General features: G+C 43.6%; 1 protein-coding gene across 1 annotated transcript in view; it reads left to right on the top strand.

Annotated features, from left to right (window-relative positions):
- The first annotated feature begins 835 nt into the window (after positions 1–835).
- SYNE1 (spectrin repeat containing nuclear envelope protein 1) overlaps positions 836–22,914 on the top strand; it is a 1,959,630-nt gene continuing 1,937,551 nt past the window's right edge. The window contains exon 1 of the mRNA XM_085611789.1: positions 836–1,138. The gene's annotated coding sequence lies outside the window, so the exon portion shown is untranslated. The remainder of the gene's footprint in view (positions 1,139–22,914) is intronic.

Here is a 22,914-nt window from a genome sequence, read left to right on the forward strand (position 1 = left end):
GTCTACCTCGACCGGAAGGTATTAGAGGGCTTCTCTTGAGCACCAGTTACATTACACAAGGACACAGTAATTTTTTTTAGGCACGGGGAGATTAAGTGGTTTGCCCAGAATCATACGATGCTGAGCCAAAGATGTCTGTGCATCTTCTTGCAGAGTTCAAATTCGGGACAGGCTTCATTTTCGCGCAGGGCTCGGCTGGGGTTTGCAGCACAGGAGGAACGCAGGTGGGCTGTGTCGTGAGGCCGATTATACCTGAAACTAGTATCCTGTCTTGCAGAGAGTTTAATAAACAGACACTTAATTTGAGGAATGATTCTTAAAATCTGAAATAAAGTAAATAAGCTATCGTAGGCAGGAGGATGGGCGACGGGGGCTATATCAACAGTGGGTAAAGCGTGCAGGGATTGGTTTACTGATTAGCAGCGTCGCAGCCTTCTGCAGCAGGCAGCTGAAAACATGACCTCTGAAGCCATCATGTAAGTCGTGCATAGCATTGGTCCCTCTTAAAAAATTAAATAAATAAACCTTCCTCCACTTTGATTGGTGGGAACATTCGTGCGGATCATATAAAATGAATCTGCGCGGTGTCCTCTCGCCCAGTGCCTGCATGGCGGGTGTGTGTCTGCTCGGAGCGGCAGCAATCCCTTGGTTTGTTGTAATCTGTAACCAGGGGCAGCGCCAGCCTAGCGGCAATAAAGCGAGGCAGCGGAATAAATAACCCCAAATACAACGCTCCTTCCCGCAGAGCCAGGACCTGGGGGGGGGGGGGGTGGGGGGGGGAGGAGGAAGTGGGGGGAGAGAGGGCGGAGGAAGGGGGGAGATCACACAGCCTTGCGCTTAGCAACGGCGGATGAGCTGAGACAGGCTGGGGAAGAAGCGGGCGCACCGGGCGCTCACCTCGGCCAGGCTCACACTGAGAGGTGCCCTCGCTGTCGGCCGCGAGATCCTGCGGTGTGCTGACGCCACTGCTCCAGGCGCAAGGGTGTCTTCGGCCGTTGCCGCATCCTTCTTCCGTGGAAGGACCAGTCCTGAAGTAGGCACAACCTGCCGGGCACCCCTTGGCAGACCCGCTGCCGTCTGGGTTGAACGGGTGACCTTGGCGCAGAGAAGGTGCGTGATCCAACCAAGTCACGCGTTGGTAAGCATCTTTGAGCTTGTGCGGAGTTTTGGGTTTGCAATTCGTCCAGTTACGTCTAGGTTTTTTTGTTAGGGAAAACTGGCCTCTAGGATACCCACAGATATTTAAGCACCTGCAGGAAGCTGTGTGGGGACAGCTCTGTAGTGCTAACGCAGGTATCTTCATCCCTTTCCGGCGTTAAAACTACTGCTAAGGACTGGCCTTTTGGGGCCCAGCTGACAGCTCCCAGATGCCCCCAATATTACACTGGGCGCCGTGGTTTGTTTACTGGGGCGATGCTCGCACGGGAAAGTTGTGAGCAGGTGACTGAGCCCCGAGAGCTGTAGAGCAGGCCAGAGGGGAGGATTGAGTTTCACTTTCTGATAGTTAGACTCATTTGTGTGGTTGTCTGTGCTCTTTGACAGTTGTGGTTTGGCATTTTCATTTTGAAATGATACCATAGGAACGGCGGCACAGCCAACGGCCACCTGTGACAAACGATTCCAATGTGTGTATCAGAATGAGATATGCGGGCTCCACGCGACAAAGCCATTAAGACCATTTTTTTCTTGTTTGAATCAGATTCATTGTTTCACACGCTGGACAGATTGTAACACTTCCACCCACATTGAAAGAGTTGCACTGAAAGTTTGGCAAAGCCACGAGTCCTTGAGGATTCTGGTGTGTCGATTTGTTTCTTTTAATAGGCATTTTTCACAGCATTCTCGGGGCACTTGACAGGTGGGTTCCGGTTTTTTGTTTGGGTTTCCAAATCCCACGGTTGATTGTCTTGATTCTACACCAAGCCTCTTTGTTGCACTATAGCACTTTCTGGCTCTTCGTCTAGCCCTGCGTGCTCATTTTGACACTTCTCTCTTCCCTGTTCTCCGATCTTTTTCTTCCTCCTTCATACTTGGTCAAAATCTGATGATGAAAAAATATATTCTTGTCTCACAAAATAAGTGATGGCGCCCACTGCCGGCAAACACCGGCACAATGTAAACGTTTGCATCTTTGCAGACAGGTGCATCACCGTAGTCGATATGCACTTTCCCTTTCTAAGCATGTGCTCAAACCGATGTTTGGGCGAGGCGTTCATTACATATTTTCCCAGCTTCCAAGACTGTTATTATGCAAATACCTTTCTGTATGGTCTTTCTGTTGTGAACAGTATCCATGAAGGTAAATATTTTGCACTCTTTTCATTTTCAGTAAAACCCAATAGCTACATGTTATTAAAAAAAAACGGAAATATTTCAGGGATGTCTGGTCTTAGGATTTTTTTAAAGTTAATAAGCACTGAATATTGATGACCGTATAATATTCATGATTACCCCAGTGGTATGGCAATGGTGCCTTAACTCCGTAAGGTAACGTGCCACCCATCCCGTCCACTGGTTAGGAGGTAAAACACAACTACAATTTGGGTGGACTAGACTCCGAACACAACATGGGCCGAGGTGCAACTGCAGCTGCAGCACTATTGATATTTACATCCAGTGGCGGCTGGCATAGTTCGCAGGCGTCAGGGGGGAGCTGTGTGCGCAGGGGTGGAGCGGTATAAAAAACACTTACCTTGCCGCCCCAGGTCCAGCGTTTCAGCGCCAGCTCTCCTCGTCGTACTGAGGCACAGGAAGCACAGAAAAGGCTCCCCTGACCAATCACAACGCAGAGTTGTGATTGTAAGGTAACGCGCCATCCATCCCGTCCACTGGTTGGGCGGTAAAACACAACTACAATTTGGGTGCACTAGACTCTGAACACAACATGGGCCGAGGTGCCACTGCAGCTGCAGCACTATTGATATTTACATCCAGTGGCGGCCCGCATAGTTCGCAGGCGTCAGGGGGGAGCTGTGTGCGCAGGGGTGGAGCGGTATAAAAAACACTTACCTTGCCACGCCAGGTCCAGCGTTTCAGCGCCAGCTCTCCTCGCCGGACTGAGGCACAGGAAGCACAGAAAAAGCTCCCCTGACCAATCACAACGCAGAGTTGTGATTGTAAGGTAACGCGCCATCCATCCCGTCCACTGGTTGGGCGGTAAAACACAACTACAATTTGGGTGCACTAGACTCTGAACACAACATGGGCCGAGGTGCCACTGCAGCTGCAGCACTATTGATATTTACATCCAGTGGCGGCTGGCATAGTTTGCAGGCGTCAGGGGGGAGCTGTGTGTGCAGGGGTGGAGCGGTATAAAAAAACACTTACCTTGCCGCGCCAGGTCCAGCGTTTCAGCGCCAGCTCTCCTCGCCGGACTGAGGCACAGGAAGCACAGAAAAGGCTCCCCTGACCAATCACAACGCAGAGTTGTGATTGTAAGGTAACGTGCCATCCATCCCGTCCACTGGTTGGGCGGTAAAACACAATTACAATTTGGGTGCACTAGACTCTGAACACAACATGGGCCGAGGTGCCACTGCAGCTGCAGCACTATTGACAGTTACATCCAGTGGCGGCTGGCATAGTTTGCAGGCGTCAGGGGGGAGCTGTGTGCGCAGGGGTGGAGCGGTAAAAAAAATACGTACCTTGCCGCGCCAGGTCCAGCGTTTCAGCTCCAGCTCTCCTCGTCTGACTGAGGCACAGGAAGCACAGAAAAGGCTCCCCAGACCAATCACAACGCAGGGTTGTGATTGGTAGGCACCCAGGCCCCCCTGATCGATCACAACGCTGCAATGCAGTTTTATGATTGGTTTTGAGTGTCCTGGTTCGATGCTCGACCAGGGAATTGGGGGCCTGGGCTTGTTCTCCATGCAGGCTGTAATGCAGCCTGCATGGAGAACGGGGAAAGTGCGCATGACTGGTTTGGGCGGCCCGAGAGGTCCGACCTAACAGTCATTGAGCACTTAGGAGTGGGCAAACCACTCCTCCCCTGCCCCGCTCCAAGAGCAGAGCAACCCGCCCGCCTGCAAAGCAGCAGGAAATATAAAATGATAATAACTCAAAGTTATTATCATTTTATGTTCCTTTACTTTGCAGCTCCTCTGCCATAGCGGAAGAGCCGACGGTGTTTACACCATAGTCTATTGTGATGGTGCTGGCACAACGATACCCTAGGGAACATTATTTTTTATATACAATAAATATAGTGACTTACAAGTTTCCACATCGTAATGGGGCATAACATGCAGATTTTGGTGAATGCTGCCCCACTGTCACATGCACTTGTCTTTACTGTGACTTTTTCACCTAGTCATGCTGAAAAAAACTGTGGACAAATCCAATTTTATCAGTGCAATCAGAAAAGCTCATAATTTTGATACCTGTGCAAAGAAGGGTTTGAACGGGCATCATAATCGAGGCCATAGTATGAGTACCCACACTTTTGATTGACAGTCTCTTGTTTTACATAAGACTCACTTAATGTTTGATGAAATTTACTTGGATAGGGTAATGGCCCGCTTAGCTCATGTTGTGTTATAGCTGAAAGTGTGTCTTAACTTCTTCACTCATGTTAATTGGCCTTTGATTCAACCCCTTTCAACCTTGGAAGTGTAACTTTATTGAGAATATTTTGCGATGGATATCTTTTGAAATTCTCTATTTGGATAATTGGCTAATTAACCTCAAATACTGATTCACAATTCATGTTTCGTGGACATTTAAGTGTGACGTGCTTTATACATCGTTTTTTGAATCTCAATTCTTCCGCCTTTTCATGTGTAGAAGCAAACAGAATCACAAGGGGTTCTGCAAGTAGCAATGTAAGTAGTTCTGTGAGTGCAACTGTGATTGGGAGCATGACTGTTGCTGCAAGTGGTTTTCTTTGTCGCTCTTCCCATGCTGATGCTATGATCAAGGTGTATGGCAGGCAAAAGACAGAGATCTGAAAAGTGAGGTGAATATCTTGGCAGAACATTGTATGATTGCAGCCCACAAAAATTGTATTCCTTTTGAATGAAGTGCCAAAATGACAAGGCTCAAGGAACTGAAGTGAATATTTTGCTGAACACATAGCCAATTGAGAGTGAAGATGAATCGGGTCACATTTTTCAGCATTCGACAGAAGCTTTATTGCCAAAATTTGAACTAATTTAAGGCAATCGAGTAACCATAGTGGAGAGACTAGGCATAGGCACTCACTAAAGTGGGCTGATAAAATCTGATGTGTGGTAACTCCCAAACGCCTTGTTGTTGGTTTTTATTGGTTGTGAAAATTATCGCAACCGATAATGGCCAACTCATTATGAAGGCCATAACATTTTACTGTAATGGCTCTCTCTATTAGTATTAGCGAGAATGATGGTGGTGCAGGCTTTATTGTGAATACATTGAAAGATTATTTTCATAGAACCGATGCACAAATTGGCATGTGCAACCAACTCTTGACCACAGTCACTGGTCAGGAACTAAACCAATCAGTTCAGGTCAAATGGAAGGACCCCAGAAATTATCAGTACATCTAACCCAGGGGTCTCCAACGGGTAGCTCGGGAGCTACCGGTAGCTCACCAGTACCCTGGAAGTAGCTCCCTGAGATGCAGCTCAGCATAGTACTTATGAGAAACTGATATGCTAATGTTTGAAAACAAAATGACTGAAAATCAAAAATGTATTTAAAGCTGCTCTTTGAATGATTGTTCACACCGAGCTGTGGAGGTTTATAGCTTGCTGAATTTCCTGTGTGCCACTAGACACTTACAGTTGAGACTGTTATGTCATTGGAAATGTGGAGACATTTTTTATGATAAAGCTTCACTGTCCCTGACACTGCTGTCATGTGTCAAGGAAGTTAGTGTTCTATTGCAATATTGAATTTTAAGTATGTTCCGACCAAGATCCAGATTATAGATTACCACAATATAATCAAGGGAAGTATAAAAAGATACGTATACTTTTATGTATGTTCTTGACTCCACATCTACTTATCTTAAAAAAAAATATTCTAATATTGAGGATACATCTGGTTGTCCACCACAAGTAATCCTACATAATGGACATTCTATTGTAATTGGTTCTGATGTGCTCCCTATTGCAACAATTGTCAAGGTCTTCAGTAGCTCAGGACTATTTTCATCATTCAGAAGTAGTTCTCCTTATAGAAAAGGTTGGAGAAGCCTGATCTAACCACTATCCTCTTTATCTCACTCAGAGTTGAACTTAAGCCAGTCAGAGCCCATCAGGGCCCAAATGTCCATCACGCATAGTTGTAAACAAGTGCAGGTGGTACCAATGTCTCAAACCAATTTCACAAGTACCTGCATGTTTGCATACTGGTAAACATGAAAAGCAGGGAAGTGGACAGGCTTTGCATCAAGCTGAATGTAAACATTACGTATGATGGGTGAGTTGGAAGGCCCTTGTCGACCCCACAAAGGCTTATGATCAGAAGTAGGTGGCGAATATAAACAAAGCAGCTTTTGATCTATTAGAAAAAATGAAAAGGTAAGAAATTAGGTCAGTCATATAGCACTCTATGCACAGGAGTCCAAGGAGCTCAGATGCCATTTGGCTTTAGTGGGTTAAACTTATTCTGAGAACAAGAAGGTTTTGAACAGAAAGAAGATACTTTAGGGCAGGACTATATTCCTGTGGGTAGACAGAAGTCATTCCACTGTTTTAGGGCAAGAACTGAGAAATTTCACAAACCATTCAAGGCCAGTTACAATGGGGCATTTGATGCAAATGGTTGCCTTAATATCTTATATAATGAACTATTTGAGCAATAGACAGCTTTTCTTGCTTTGAGGTACTGCAGCCTGCAGGGCTTTAAGCACCAAACACACACATTTAAACTTGACCCTATTCTCTACTTTTGACCCAAAACATTTTGCTCATGAAGATGAGTCATGTTATTGTCTTTCCATCCAAGACAAATTGTATCCTCTGATTCTCATAGTCCAGGCCCAGTGACTTTAATCCCCTTCATGTAGCTGGTTAATCCGGTGTGGTTAATGTTTTAAAAACTGCTGATAAACCAATAAGCAAAAGGGTGGTAACAGTGCCAGAATAAATAGCCATTCAGAGATCATCCATCGAATACACCATCCATGTATTAGTTCCTCTGTTTTAGATTCTGATCCATGACTATCTGCTGTAAAAAATCCGCAAGAACTGTCACCAGCAAGAGAGGTTTAAACTGGTATTTAACCAAAGAATTCAAACATTGTTTCTTTAAAGAATGGGAGTCACTATACTATTTTAGTGCACCCTACGCAATGCCACTAGTCAAGGAAACTGTAAAGAAAGCTGTTAGCAGACCTGCCAAAATGGGGCCAAAACCAAAGAAGGACTGTTGTCCAATTGTTTGACACTATATTGAGTTCAATAATGTCGAGCTACAGTAATGAAATATTCAGTGCATGCCTAACACTCTGTCGTCACAGTAAATTTATATATTTTTTTACCTCACCCTATATTTACCTTATGATGTAGTGGTTAGTCGATGCAGCAGATGTAATTATTAAATGCAATTTAATGCATGCAATATACTGGAGTTGTACCTAATATTTAAAAGTTAATCTGTATTTTACTCCAGTGGACCACACAAAGACTTTCATCACTGTAGCCATTTGAAGACTATAAACAGAAAAGCATAACAGTGTTGTTTATTATTCATTTATGTATGTGTTTTGTTTGCATAGTCAACATTAACTAAAAAGCTTCTTGATACTTGAAAGAAGAAAATCAGTCTGGACATACTAAACAGTCATTCTATGGTAACAGGAAGGTTGTAAATGCCTTGCAGAATTCAAAATAGTTGTAAATAAGTATGGGTTTGCATGGAAATGTGTTGCATAGTTTGGGTGTCAAACAGCAAAATGACAGTCCACCCTGCTTTTCTTTCCATATCTGGTGCACCTTCTGACTCAGGTAGAGGATAAAATTATAGTTTGATTAAATACGAACATTAGAGGCCTTAGGTCTGAAAATGGCAGGTAAACAATGAAAGTTTGAGAGGTGGAACAATACATCAGAGGCAAAGTAGTTCAAAAAAGGAAGAAAAAAACCAGCACCCTTTCACTTTCTATGTAGTCTGGATCTGCATTGACATCCTTCAGGACCACCCCAACCTTGCTCAGTTGGGAATAAGCGCAGGTGGTACCAAGGTCTCAAACCAATTTCAGAAGTAGCTGCCAGGAAAGAACTGAAAACGCATCATGTTAGACCTGTCAGCCTTAGAGTGGTCTTCCCCCAAACCTTGTGCCTTCCTCCTCCATTTTTGCTAGTGTCGTTTTTGCTGGCCTTAGGACTCTGCACACTTTACCATTGCTAACCAGTGCTAAAGTGCTTGTGCTCACTCCTTAAAACATGATAATATTGGCTCACCGCAATTGACATGTTTAAGTTACTTGTACGTCCCTAGTAAAGTGGCACTACATGTGCCCAGGGCCCGAAAATTATATGCTACCAGTGGACGTTCAGCACTCATTTTGCTACCCACTTAAGTAGCACTTTAAGCATGCCTCAGGCTAGTCATTGCAGCCTGTGTGTGCAGCTTTAAACTGCATTTTCGACTTTGGAAAATAAACCCTATGCCAGACTCAAACCTTCCTTTTTAATATATATAAGTCACCCCTAGGGTAGGCCTTGGACAAACCAGAAGGAAGGATGCAATGAATTTAAAATGTGGGACATGTACATTCAAGCTTTACATGTCCTTATAGTGAAAAACTCTTAAAATTGTTTCCCACTATTACAAGGACAACCTCTCCAATAGGATAACATTGATGTTACCTTTTTACATTTAATGAGCAGTAATTTCCAAATGGGAGTTGGTTACCAGTTCATGTTTGGTGTCTGGAAGTTTTATGAAAAATCCTAACTTATAGTGAAGTCGGATTTTAAATTACAATTTTGAAAATGCCACTTTTGGAAAGTTGACATTTTCCTGCCTTAGCTCTTTAGTGCCTGTAGTCTGTTTTTGGGTCACTTGATTGGTTATAGCTCACAGTTAAGTGTAGTGTATTTCTCATATGCAGCCACACTCAATAGAGAGATAAGCTGTGGATGGACCATCAGTGTCAGCACGGGGGGCCTGAGCCCAGCCCTACTTACACTTGAATAGGCTATGTCCTGCCTCCACACAAAGGGCTACATACACTCTGTAGATAATCTGGAACCAGGACATGACAGACAGTATGCCGGGGGATTTCAAAGGGAAACCTTTAGAAGCTTCTCCCCCACTTCAGAGGCACACCTGGGTATAAATACTGGACACCAGCTCTTCAGTACACTTCTGGACATGTTGATACTCAGCCAGAAAGAAGGACTGCCATTCTGCTGGACTGCTGCTCTGAAAGAATTGCTGCCCTGCTGTGCTGACCTGCTGCCCTCTTGCCTGGGTGAGAAGGAGTGGGTGCGCAACTGTTGAACCCAGGACCCCAAAGCAACTCCAAGGGCTTGTTGGCTGGCCTCCTGACTTGAGCATCAGGGACAGGAGGCTTCAACTACCTTGAGCTAGCAGCTGGACTCTGTCATCTGTGAGTCCACCCTAGTAGTGGTTCCACCTGAGTCCTGGACCCTTGGAAGTGGGCCTAAGGTGCTATGTCAGCCTCCGTTGATCCAGCCGAACCGGTGCATCTCCTCTGCTGTGTGACACAACCCAGAGCAGAGCCGTCACATCATCGGTGCTTCGTGGATCAAAACTGTTGCAAAGACCCGCATCACAGCCCGTCACCCATCAGAACCAAAACTGCGTGACACATCCTCAGTGCAACCCCTCTCATCCCTCATTGACAGCAGCTTCGACAATGACTCTGAACTCCACGTTGCAGCCTTGAAGGTGTTCGGAACTGACACATTGCCCTGAGTAAACAATGCTTCCACGATGCCTGACTTAGCATCACAAGTCCTCATTGATGGGATCCTTGATGACGGTGCTAGACCTCACACCACAACTTGCAACACCTCGGCACAAACGCACCGCTTTGGCTGTGCGACGCATCTTTGACGTAGATCCTCACAACACTCTGCAAACCAGGATTTAATGTACTTTGTTCAACTGACCTAACCGGGTCCCGGTAGATGGCCCATGCTCCATCGCAGTCATCCTAGACTTGTGACTTTTTCACTGTCAAGGGCAACCTGATACCCACAGTTGATGCTTGATGCATTTTTGCACTAATTTCCCTAAAACCTTTAAAAGTGAATATCTCAGTTTCCACTAATTGGATTTTTGTTGTTGTGGTCTTATTTTATTTATTAACAATTAATCTATTTTTCTAAATAAGTTGTGGGATACTTTTGTGTTGTGTTTTCACTGAGTTACTGTTTGAAGTGTTGCACAAGTACTTTACACATTGCCTCTGAATTAAGACTGACTGCTCTGTGCCAAGCTACTTGAGGGTTGAGCACAGGTTTAGAGTTTGCTTGTGACTTAACCCTGAGTAGATTTGTGGTTGCTGCTTGAGAAGAGTTTCACACCCCAAAACCAGTAACTTAATTTCTAACACTCATGGATTGTGACTTTGACTATTACCATGTACATACCTCTGCTGCCTCTTGGCATATTTAATTTACTTGGAAGCCCCTAGTAAAGCTATATAAATACCACTAATGAGTACATATATACACACATACATACTATGTAATATTATTTCTGGTTGCAAAACAATACAGATGGTCATGCAATTCTGAAAACAATTTCTGGTTATTGCCAGGCGTGGAAAATTAGTACCAATAGTACTTTTTACTGACAACCAACAGTGCTTTCTCATGGACAGTTAACTACAATCTGTAGAGTATATTAGATTCTCCACTATATAACCTCAACCCCAACTCAACTATGGCATGCTTATTTAGTAGCAGTTTTCAGCATAGTCAAGATGATGAGTGATGGTGTTAGTGCAACTCTGAGTAGAGAGGTGAGTGGATCCATTGCTAATGTTATGGGAGGAGCTATTTGGAATACTGTAAATTATGCTGTGGGCAAAGCTGTATATGAAGCAGTGAACTGAACTATGAGGGAACCATTGGGCAGTTCTGCAAGTAGAACTGTGTGAGTTACTTTGAGTGCGAAACTTCAGAAGCTGATGAGAGTTGCAGTGAGCAATGTTGTAAAAGCTACATTGAGTGGCGCTGTAAGTTTGGTGAGTGGGAGAGGGGGTTGTTCATTTGAGGTGCACAGTGAGGGTAGCTATACGTTGAACTTTGACTGTTGTCATGAGTGGAGCTGTTGGTGAAGTATTTAGTGGAGATATGAGTCTTGTTGTAGTTAGACACTGAGTATTGCAAGTTCTCAAGTTCCTAGAATTCCACAGTCTCTTACTTCTACTTTTCTCTTTCAACTTCCAGGCCACATAGGCGGACAGGCTGTAGGGCAGTGGTGGCTGGTGACATCTGAAAGTGGTGGGATGTAAACGTTTTGTCAGAGTGTACCATGGCCAGTAAGCGCAGCGAGTGAACCCGACCATCTCAAGGGGGTTCTGGGGGGGTTCACCCCCCAAGAAAGTTTTGAAAAAAGAGTGGGTAAATGGTGTATTTTCAAGCAAACACCTGTCACCAGTACAAGGAATGAAAGAATTCACAGCCTAGGTGCTCAGGCAGAACTTGTCCAAACACAACATATTTATTGTCCTGCTTCACCAGCCATGAACACCAGTAACACAAAATGACTTTAAGAACTAATACAAGTCAAATGCATGAACAAAGTATTGCTCCAAGCAGAGCTTTCATGCACGCAGAGCATAATGTTTCTTATTCACAGAGGTATTGTTGACAAAAGGAGCCCTAAGTCATGGGGACACGACTGATAAAAGAGGTTTTGACTTTGGAAAGGCCTTTAACTCCACACAAGCTCGGGCCATTTTTAAAATAAACAAAATGCCTTCAGCACTGCTGTAAATGAACTAACGCACTAAATAGAAACAACACTGCAACAAACGTAAGATTTCTGCATTGACGTGTGCAATCAGATATATTTTTTCTAAACTTTTTTTACAAAAACTCTTTTTTCATTTACTGGGAAAGTTACGCTGAAAAAAGTCCCAGGATTTGATATAAAAAATGATCTGTACTCAGCCCAAACGAGATATTCCACACAGTAAATCAATCCATTTTACAAAGAGGAACACAAAAAATATGTTCCCTAGCCAAGAGAATCGCTTAGCCTTTAACAATATCAGTGGATTTTATTATGTAAGCAATGTTTTGCTGAACACTGTTTAATGTACTTTTGCTGGTAACACTGAAACGACACGGAGAGAGAACAACGTTTTGGATACCAAACACCCACATTTTCTATAACAACTCAACAAGTGCGATATTCATTCAAATCAATAACAGGTTTTGGAGGTTATGAAATATTCCCACCGAAGTGTATTCCAATTGCGGTGTTATACCCAGTCGCACGGCGTGCAAAGTCATGCGGTAATGCTCTGGAATCAAGGAGGAAATACAATCGGCTGCTTTGCTTAGAAACCCTCATTCCGCTTTTCCAGATTTCAACAACTAGCTGGATCATGTCTTCTCTATGACATCACTCAGTAAGCCAGCTTCTTCTGAAGTCTTTCATGTAGTAGGAAACAAAAAGCGCACCAGATTTGGAGAAGCTGAAGTACTAGATGCATTTACTCCCAAGGTTGGCTGATAAGCTGTTAACAAATGCTTTTAAGTTTAAAACTTAAAAGCATTTGTTAACGGCAGCAAGTAAAATAAAGTCACTCCTGAAATAAACTGCACACTCCCTCTGATCAGCCTCTCATTACTTAGCTTCACGGTCTAATTTTCTACCCTTCATGGTAAACAACGATTAAGGAGGATGTGAGTGTAGCCGGGGCAGCTGTACCAATGAGTGGTCACCATTTGCTCATCTGTCACATCTGTTTCTTTGAGCAATGGCTGCTAACAAGTTAATGCTCAGTAGAGGAGAAGAGGGGAGCTTTGCAGTCCCTATGAACGTGGTCTCCTTCAAACCACATGAACGTTTCATACACAACTTTCAAAGTTTTCTTACTCAAGAAGTTTTCTAAAACTACTCGTGGAGACATTTCTAAAAGAATTTCCTATCTAGTAATGATTAATTTCCTATTAATGTATCGTCCTTCATCGATGCGTGACTTAATACTGAGCATGTCTCCAGGTTACTCTGGGAGCAGGACATTGCATCTTCCTCCATTATTGCAGGGTGAGGTGATTTGGAGCCAGACGCGGATGGGGGCAGCTACACATTGCGGACACAATTTCCTGTACCCGGAGATGGGGTTTGATTCTCAAAATTAGGAGCACAGCTGTTATTTGAAAGCGAATACCTTTCAGAGACCTGCCCCCCCGTCGCTTGTTCTGTATGACCTGGAATTATCGTCATACATAATATATTATTTACAAGACAGTGTTCAGCCGTGAACAAGTCGCATGTACGATATTACTAGAGGCGACGAAACACGTGTTGGCTTGGGAACCCCTGTGAAGATTGTGAAATCATTATCAAAACGAGAACATTAAATTGAAGGAACTCACAAGAAGGAGACGGAGACTTACTTATTATGTTACATGTTTACTTTACATAATAATCTTTGTATACTTTATTTCTACGTGTGCTTGGGTACCCTCATTCATAAATGCTGTAACATGGAGTGAAGAACAGACTCACTCTCCAGCAAGACTTAGATTAAAGTGCAGTAAAGATGGCAGTTTTGGAACTTCAGCGGTTTGCCATGTAATGTCCAAAAGCTATACAGATTTCTTTCCATTTTCAGAGGAACTGATGAGTTTGGAGTTTCTAAACAGTGGGAAGTAACACTTCGGATTATAAATGTCCTCTTTTTTCAAAAGTGCTATTCACTCCAGCAACATCATCCATCATTTCATTTCCACTCAGATATGCTGGATTGCAGTTGCGGCTCGCAATACTCAGGGGGGGGGGGGTCGTGCTAGGTTTCGCGCGTGGGTTACCGTGGGGGGGATTTTAAAATAAAAATGAAAACTTACCCGACTGGTTACGCGCTGCCTCTGCTCCTGGGCCGGGTCCCGACTCCCGCGCCGCCTCTGCTGCCTGCTCCTGAAGAGGAACTGTGAACAGGCATGCTCCCTCCCCTCCTGTAAGCCGATCACAGCGCTGCAATGGCAGTGTTGTGATTGGTGGGGAGTCCCAGCCGGGCACCAGTAGGGATTCCATTTTCTCTATGTAGGCTGTATGCAGCCTACATAGAGAAAATGTAGAGTGCGCATGACTGTTTTGGTTGGCCCCAGGGCAGACCAAGCAGTCAGGGCACTCAGAGGGATGCAAGCCACTCCTCCCCGACCCGCCCACCTGCCCGCTCCAACCATCTGCTTTCTCACAGTGCGAGAAGCAGAAAATAAAATGGTATTTAAAATATCATTTATTTTTCTGCATCTTGCATTGCGAGAAAGCAGTGAGGCGGTGCTCCAACGCCCTAATGGAGCAGCCGCCACTGCTGTAGGGACTCCATAGCAGGCAAATGGATGCAGCGTACACCACTAGTTTCAATAAGATGTAGTGGGGTTGGCTTCTAAAACCCTGGTCAATTCTACTTTAACAGAAACCTTGTAGAAAAAGAGAACACTTTATTTCTTGATCCGGGAATCAGCAAATATTACATGATCTAAAACTGATACATAGGTTTTAAGTCTTGAGGAGAGAGAGTGTATTAGAAAACAATCTGTTTCCCAAATATAATGGTAAACTGGTGACAAATTAACCAAAATCGACTTTTATTATATAAAGTGTCTCAACCAAATCAGACATAGCTAGTTTGTGCACTTATAGTCTCAAAGTCACAGACTGTGTTCTCAGGATTCCATGGTGGCATGGTGGTGGTGGTATGTGGTTTTACATATCGCAAGCATAGCTACAAAGCAATAGAGGGCAGTATGTACATTTCTAACAAATACTCTTAAAAGGGGTTATGCAGAAAGGGACCGAAAGGGGCAGCTGATAACTGTGATGAAAAAGTTAAGGAGGGCAAAGTGAGTGTCACAGGGAGCAACAAGAGTTCTAAGTGTTTTCCTGAAGTAGATGAGAAAAAGTTTAATATGGAACTAAAGAGGCAACCCATTTCATACCCATGATTCATCAGTTGAGAACTCAGCTTCTCAGCTGGTGTCTGCTTGTCTTTTTCTTTTAGTTCCTGGTCATTGTATGGGGAAGAAGTATGGGGCAATGCGAGCCAGGTCCTGCTAGGGGTGTCTGAGAACACATTTTTAAGATCACTTACATGTCTTCCTGGAAACAGCCTGCTACGACCACGACGCCCGGACTTGGCTATTGACCCAATGACCCACAAGGCTCAGTTAAGGTTGCTTTTATATTGACGGAGGCTAAAATACACCCCGGCCCTTGAGGACTATTATACAGTTCTATAGGAAGTGGCCACTATGGACAAATTTGGCAAGATAAAGTGGTTAAGCTATGATAAGGGTCTTCTATCCCAGCTTGGACTCATATATTTCTGGTCTACCCACCCGGCCATAAGAAATCTACCTGGGGCTACCCTTAATTATGCCTTTTGGTAGTTCACGCATGCCAAGAAAATGAGAAATGTGACCCCAAGGGTTTCTTTTAATTTCTTAGATTTTAAACTGGGCTTTGCATTTGAACCCTTCTTAGATTATATTGATTCACTAGCTGTAAGGCAACTGTATCTTAAATTTCGATATGCCACCTTGCCTCTTCTGTCTTTACTATCCAAATGGAATCCCCAAGTTAGCATGTGTACCACATGCCCGTCATGCCCGCAGGCAGAAGAATCCTTGGCTCATTTTGTCTTATCCTGTCCTGGCTAAACTTGCTCTAGAAAACTTGGATTATTCATGTTTGTAAACAGCTTGGATTTAGGCAGCTTCAGGTAGCCTTGAGGCTTCTCCACACATATTCCTATCAGCCTGTCATCTGAGCAGTCTCTAAATATCTACACTGGAACTGGTTTATTAGAAATAAGTCATTGGTTTGAGACCCTTTCCCTCTTGGCCATCCTGGAGTTTTGGCCTTTGTTGTCTAGTCTGTAGAAATGACTTTATGACTAGGATGCAAAGGCAGTGGTAAGGATACCAGTAGTCAATGCAATAAGGTGAAGGGATAAGATTGGGACAATTTATGAGTTATTGATACAAAGCTTACCAGATGATGTAGAGGTGCAAAACTCAAAGTGGGAGGCTAGATTGGGTATGGTTGGATTATATATACAGGAGTCATTGGACTTAGGTAATAGAGTGCTTTTAACTGCCAGCTTAAAAAGTCGGCATTTAAAGTTGATTTTTAATCTATACCACACCGCAGCAAAGGAAGCAAAGTGGAGGTTAGGTTTGGTGACAACCTTAATTGGTGTGGTCTCGAACTTGCTAATATTGTTCATATGTTTTTTTTCATGCCCCAAACTAGAAGTATTCCTGCAGGAGATTGAGAGGTTTATAGGACAAATTGTAGGAGGACAGATTCAAATTACCCCAGCGCTAATGATTTTAGGATCTGATCTACAGTATTAAGGGTTACGATGCTTTAAGGCAAGAGGCATACCTATTATTCGTGGCTAAGGCAGTTGCCTACCTATGAAATTGTGACACATTGGTTAAGCCCCGATCCCCCCCCCCACCCCCCTCCCCCCCCCCCCGAACCTTTTCAATGTGGAGGTCAATGCTGTTAGCAATTTACCATATTGAAACCTCTCTGTATAAATGTAAAGGACATTAGAAACAGATATGGGGGTCCAGATACCACCAGGATGGAGGGACCTGGGGATAGCAGAAAAGATAGATTTTAGGTTGTCTTGGAGTTCTATCTTTCTATTTTTATTGGTGCATTGCTGCCGCAAACATATTTTGCTATTATGCATTTGCACTTTAAATATTTGCTGGCACTTAAATGGATGGTGGAAATGTTGCTTTCATGGAAAGCTGTTTTAGCCTTTATGAGCTTGTATTTTATGAACATGTATATGCACTTTGGAGTATTACTAATGTTTGCTGCTAACAGGCTGTTATCAAACTGATCATGAACTTGAATTTTATGCTGACATGGGCATTAAGGTTGTGGGGGCCATATTATTTAGCTGATGAATCATGTGTTATTTATCGGAATGTCTGCTGTATATGTTGATAACTGATGAATTGTATGATTAAAAGCAATAAAACATTTTTTTAAAAAGAAATTACTTTATGAATTTTACATATGTATCCTTGGGGAGCCCCGCTCTTATGATTTTACTTATGTGACTCCAGGGCGCCTCTAACTCTTTTAACAAATTCCTTGTGGCATTTTAGGTACGCAATTTTAAAACGTTTTGTTCTTTGGTTTTGCCCCGTTTTCTGCTGTAGGTTTTGATCAGATACCCCCACAGCATTCCCTGATTGTTAGGTTTAAATTCCTAGAATGTTTGTAATGCGGTTTTGTGGGTGTCAACATTTTTTGCTCATTATTGCCTGTTTAAACATGTTATTTTTGTCGCTCTGTATATGTCAATTGGCTAATTTGAAGGAATCTAGCCCTATTTGAGTTCGGTGACTAATATTCAGCATTGCTATGTATCAACCAGATTGCGGTTGGTTATCGTACACCACTTAGTTGCCAGTCCGGAAAGGAAACAAGCATTGGCAAAGCCAATAGGTCTCGCCTTTGGGTTCTTATAAGTGTTTAGCCAGTGATATTTGGAAAGAAAGTGTGTGTGCGTGTGTGTGTGCGTGCGTGCGTGTGTGTGTGTGTGTGCTTGAGCAAGAGATAGAGGAAGCGAGAGAGAGAGAAGGAATGAAACAGAGAGGGAAACAGATAGTGTGTGTTACAAAGAGAGTGACCACAGGAGGGATAAAAAGAAATAGAGGCTGAGTGCCTGTGTGATGGCTAGACAGAGAAAGAAAGACCGCAGAGGACTAGATACAAAGATAAAAAAAGAGCAGCAAAGAGACAAGGGGAAATGGTGAGAGGAAGAGTGGAAAGAGATAAACAGAGGAGCAGAGAAAGAAGAAGAGAAAGGGTGACAGAGGAAGTGCGAAAGGGAGATAACTTAATATATACGAAAGGGGAAATGAGTAGAAAATCCATGAAAACTAGCCCCCTGCTAGTAACAGCACATGTGTCAAAGGACACGGCCTGCAAAGAAAGCTGGAAAAAAGGCGACTGCCCACTTGAAGAGACAAAACCCATGAGCAATAAAAAAACCCTAGCGTCGCCTTCTTGCGTTCGCCCCTTGCCCCCCCTGGTCCCTCCACCATCCCCCATGCCCTGTCGATGCCCCACCACACTTGCATAATTACTGCCTGCTTTTATTTGTAGTGCACCAACAGCTCAGAGCCAGAATGCTTAATAAAAATATTGCTAAAGTACAGTTTATAGAGCAGTACGATTCCAGGGAATGGGAAATAGCGTGGGGGGGGGGGCAAGCAGATGAGGTGAACGGAGGGGTGTCTGGGGTTAATAAAAATATTGCTAAAGAACAGTTTATAGAGCAGTACGATTCCAGGGAATGGGAAACAGCGTGGGGGGAGCAAGTAGATGAGGTGAACGGAGGGGTGTCTGGGGGTGCAATGGGGAGATTGAGGAATCCAGAGTGAGGGAAAGAAACTGTTGAGGAGAAGAGGTGCGTGGGTATAGGGGTAGGTGTGAGTGAATACAGGATCGTGAGAGCTCTGGGGAGGGCTGTGAAGAAGGGAGAGGGAGAGAACGAAGAGCAGCTGGCTGACCAGACAGTGTGGGGTGTGAGGGGGCAAGGGGGAGACGAAAGGCGAATAAGGATTATAGAAATAAAGGTGAAGATGGGGAGCCAGGAGTCTGGGGGGGCACGGGGGTGATGTGGAGGAGAGAAAGAAGCAGCAGTGCACTAAGCGAGGTTCAGAGAGTCGCATGAGGAGTTTCCGTCAGGGATTGAGGGGGGGAGATGAAGAAGAGATGCGCCTGGAAAGGAGCAGATGGGCGGGAGAAGCGTTTATAGGAAGGTCTGAGGGGAGAAATCAAAGAAGAGTACGTTAGTGAGGAAGGCTGAAGAGCAGCTTTAAAAACACCTTCCAAAAGAGACATTTAAAAGACGGGGGCAGTTTGTAAACAGCTAGGCAGAGAGGTGATAGTGAGATTGCAACAGAACATCTCGTAAGCAGTGTTTAAAAACTAGACAGCGAGACTGCAGCAGGACACACAGGAGACATTCGTTGTGAGGACAATAATACTGCCAGTATCACCCTGCAATGGAGGGGGTGAGGCTCCAACAGGGCTGCGGTTGCTGGAGAGAGAGAGATAGGGCCAGGGATACCAGCAGCTCATCGCTGTCCGCGCAACAGGGCAGGAGTGATACAGGAAGTTAAGCATGAGACGGAGAGATGTGCAGAGACGCAGAAGGAGGGGTGTGCGCAAGGGGGGAGCGGGGAGAGCGGGGAAAGGGGAGCTAGGAGGAGAGGGGTGACAGAACCCAAAGAGCAGGAGCGTGGGGGCAGTGCGCGATGGGTGTGATAGAGCGTGGAACATGAAGATGGGACACCGCGAGGAGAGGAGATGGAATGATATGTGTGAGAGAATATGAGGAAGAGGGAAGCAAGAGAATAAAAATAGAATTACGAGACAGCGCGTGGAAAAGGGCGAAATACACCAGAGCGAGAAAGAGAAACAAGCAGGAAGTGGGATAAGGGAGGGGGTAGGGCATGTCGCACCCTCTAAGGGGAGAGAGGCACGCAGGCTGGCAAATGGTGTGCACTTTCGCGGCCGCTTTGATGTTCTCAGTGGCCGCGCGGCTCACTGAGAACATCAAAGCGGCCGCAAAATGATCACGCAGGCTGCCAAATGGTGTGCGCGCACATGCACTGTATTTGGAGGCCTGAAAGCACTAGTTTGCACTTCCAAATCCCCTCGTTTACTAAAGCTCTCGCGAGAGCAGCGCTAAAGCGCTGGCTCAGGCGAGACCTAAAAATGTCCGCTAGCTATGACCATTTGCCCTTGTGATGGAGTTTCATTGCAGAGTAGGCAGCACTTTATTTTATTTTGCAGATTTTATGAGGGCTTGAGAAGACATTATTTAAAACCTATCTTCCTCGCACAGACCATCAGGGATTACAAAGTAGCTTTATGGTACATTTTTGCACTTGATAAACCCCTAGCTTGCTTCATCACTGCACGTTATATATGAGGAGCTAGCTATACATTATGGGAAAGGTATTGTATGAAAATGTTCTTTAATTGCGTTGGTATTATTTGTATTGACTTTTATCATGATTGTTTTTAATGTATTATAATTATTGATGAACTGTTTTCATTTTATGTACTTGTATGGCCTTTGTAATAGTGCAGAATAAAGATCTTTGATAATCATGGTCTTATTTACCTATAGTGCAATGCAGTTTTATGTCCAGGATGCGGTTTATGGCTTGTCGAGCACAGGACTAGCTACCCTATCGTAAAACAATGCTGCTTTTCTACTTGTTTTCTCGTTGCCATCATCTGCCATTTTGGCTATGTTTTTTATAATAGATTTTAGATGAATTTATGAACTATTTGTTTTAAAATGTTTTTTAGCTTTGAAACGGATTGCTGATGAGATTCAAATCTGGATGCTCTTGCTGCGTTTTTGTTTTTGTACTCTGTACATGTCTTATGTACTTTTATGGTTGTAAAAAAAAGGAATAAATGATTGATGTCACAGTTATTTTCTGGTCTTGAATCTTGTTATGCTGAATGATTGCATACCCATCCAGAGGTCTGTATCTTGAACACTTGGTAAGGTGGGGCTCTACTATGTACTACTTTTATGTTGCACAATGAACCTTGAAGGTGATTGAGGCAGGAAAGGAAGACTCGTGGGGGGGGGGGGAGGGAGGTTTATGCATAAGGTTGATCTTGTCGACTTCATGAAGGTCTTGGATGTGGAGTTCTGCATTGACAATAATGCTTTTCACATGAGTCAGTTAGTTTTGTGGAGTTCTGGCCACTACAGCATTATCTCTGTTGAGGAGGGACAAGACTAGTGCATGCAGGGCTGTCCTGAAAGTTTCATCTGGCAGCAATGGCTTCACTCTGGGACAAATGGTGAATTGATGATGGTCAGTCTTGGTCTACTAAACAGCTTTTATTGAAAGTGAAATTGCTCTCGGTGTAGTAGTCAGTGATTTTGAACTGTGGATGAGTCATGATGTTAAGCCATCCAGGTTCTTGTCATCAAAATATGTCTCTACGTGCAGTTGTTTGCTGGCAGCGAATTGTGGTCAGGGGCAAGAATGATTTGGCCATTTCCCTTTTTCCTTCCCATACCTCAGCTTTTGAGGAGAACTGTGTGTTGGGAATATTTGAGAATCCCCCGCATTTCTTGGCATGCAGTTTTCAGGGCTCTTCTAACTTCAGTGAAATAGAGACTTCAAAGTGTAGGCAATTCCTTGCCAACAGTCCATCAATTGATTAAGCCAACCCAAAGAATGGCAATATGCATTTTTGCTGATGATTTAAAGGTATATTATATTACACCCTGTTAAAATATAAGTTGAACAAATAGCTCATCAAATACTGTTTTTGTTATTCTTGTCAAAAGTTACACACGCTTTTCAATTTTCATAATTATGACTGTTACTGCCAGGTAGACCCTTTACATCAGGAGTCTCCAATCGTTTCACTAAGATGAGCTACTTATGTTTAATAAATATCATGCTGAGCAACTAATATTATTAGTGTTGGAGACATCAGATAAGATTACATTGGTGTCCACCCTATGCAAGATTACCAGCCGTGATCATCTCAGTGCAGGATTGCCAGCAGTAATGTAAAGAGGCTTAATCAATTTGAAATACGTTTAAAAGTGCAACAGCTGCAATGCCCCCTGGCACCAAAGTAGCAATGTTATCAAAAAGTCTCCAAAAGCTGCAAGCTTTATCCTTCAAATATCAGCTTTAAATATATTTGAGAAATGATGGGTTCTGAAAATATACAGATTTTCAAATCAAATGCACTCTTTTCAATGATGGTATACATATGTTAACCCTACCAGAAAAAGCTTTTAAGTTAGTAGGCTGAGCTGCACACAGGAGATCTATTCAGAGGTGGCTGGAGAGCTGCCAGTAGCTCACGAGCTACTCGTTGGAGGATCCTGCTTTAAATGCTTCGATTGTGCATCAACTGCTGTGTAGGCATCCATGGGTGAAGATATGCTGCTAATACCCATCATTCAGGGAGTTGAAGCACAAGGGAGTACTTTAATTTTCCATCCAAGTGTTTTCATGAGTTGAACCGCTCTGGCAAAGACTATGAATTCAAATTTCAGTTACAAATTACAAGGCACACTTTAAAAAAAAAAGAAATGTTATTGAACAAACTATTGGGGTTGACTAAGCATCAAATATGCTCTGAATAGTTCTGAAAAATCTACTTAGTACCTTACTCCTTCAAAGGATAATGCTCATTCAAATAGCCATAATAGATTGCAAGATAAGAGAGAATATAGTCTTTCAGTTTTTAATTGGATGTTATATTTGCTCCTGGTTTACCTATCATTTTAACAGAGATGTCAGTCATTGAAAGGAGGATCTTGGTTTTTACATTGCTTCTCAGAACTAAGGCAAAATAGAGGGGAAAACACATTGTGATTGATTTAACACTGATTGTAAGAAAGTGGATTATTAGTTGGGGTGGATAGTAATCCACCGCAAGTAAAAATTTACTATTCTTGTTAGGGCCAGTAAACATTTTAGCAATTTAACACTGACCTCAAACCCTGGTAGCTATGGCACAGAGCAGACAGGTTTAACGAAAGAAAATTATGAGTGGGCAGAATTGGCTAGATTTGATTCAGCGGAATTACAGTAAAGTTCTGTGAGATTCGGCGGAATTCTGTCACGGGGTGGAGTGGGCATTTGGCGCTATTTTCTTAATGCAAAATGTACCTTTGTGTCCAAAAATGGATGCAATCATACTTTTAGGTCTCAGAAATAGCACTGTTAAATA

This window comes from Triturus cristatus, chromosome 6, assembly GCF_964204655.1.
Source record: "Triturus cristatus chromosome 6, aTriCri1.1, whole genome shotgun sequence".
In the NCBI taxonomy this organism is placed as follows: Eukaryota; Metazoa; Chordata; class Amphibia; order Caudata; family Salamandridae; genus Triturus; species Triturus cristatus.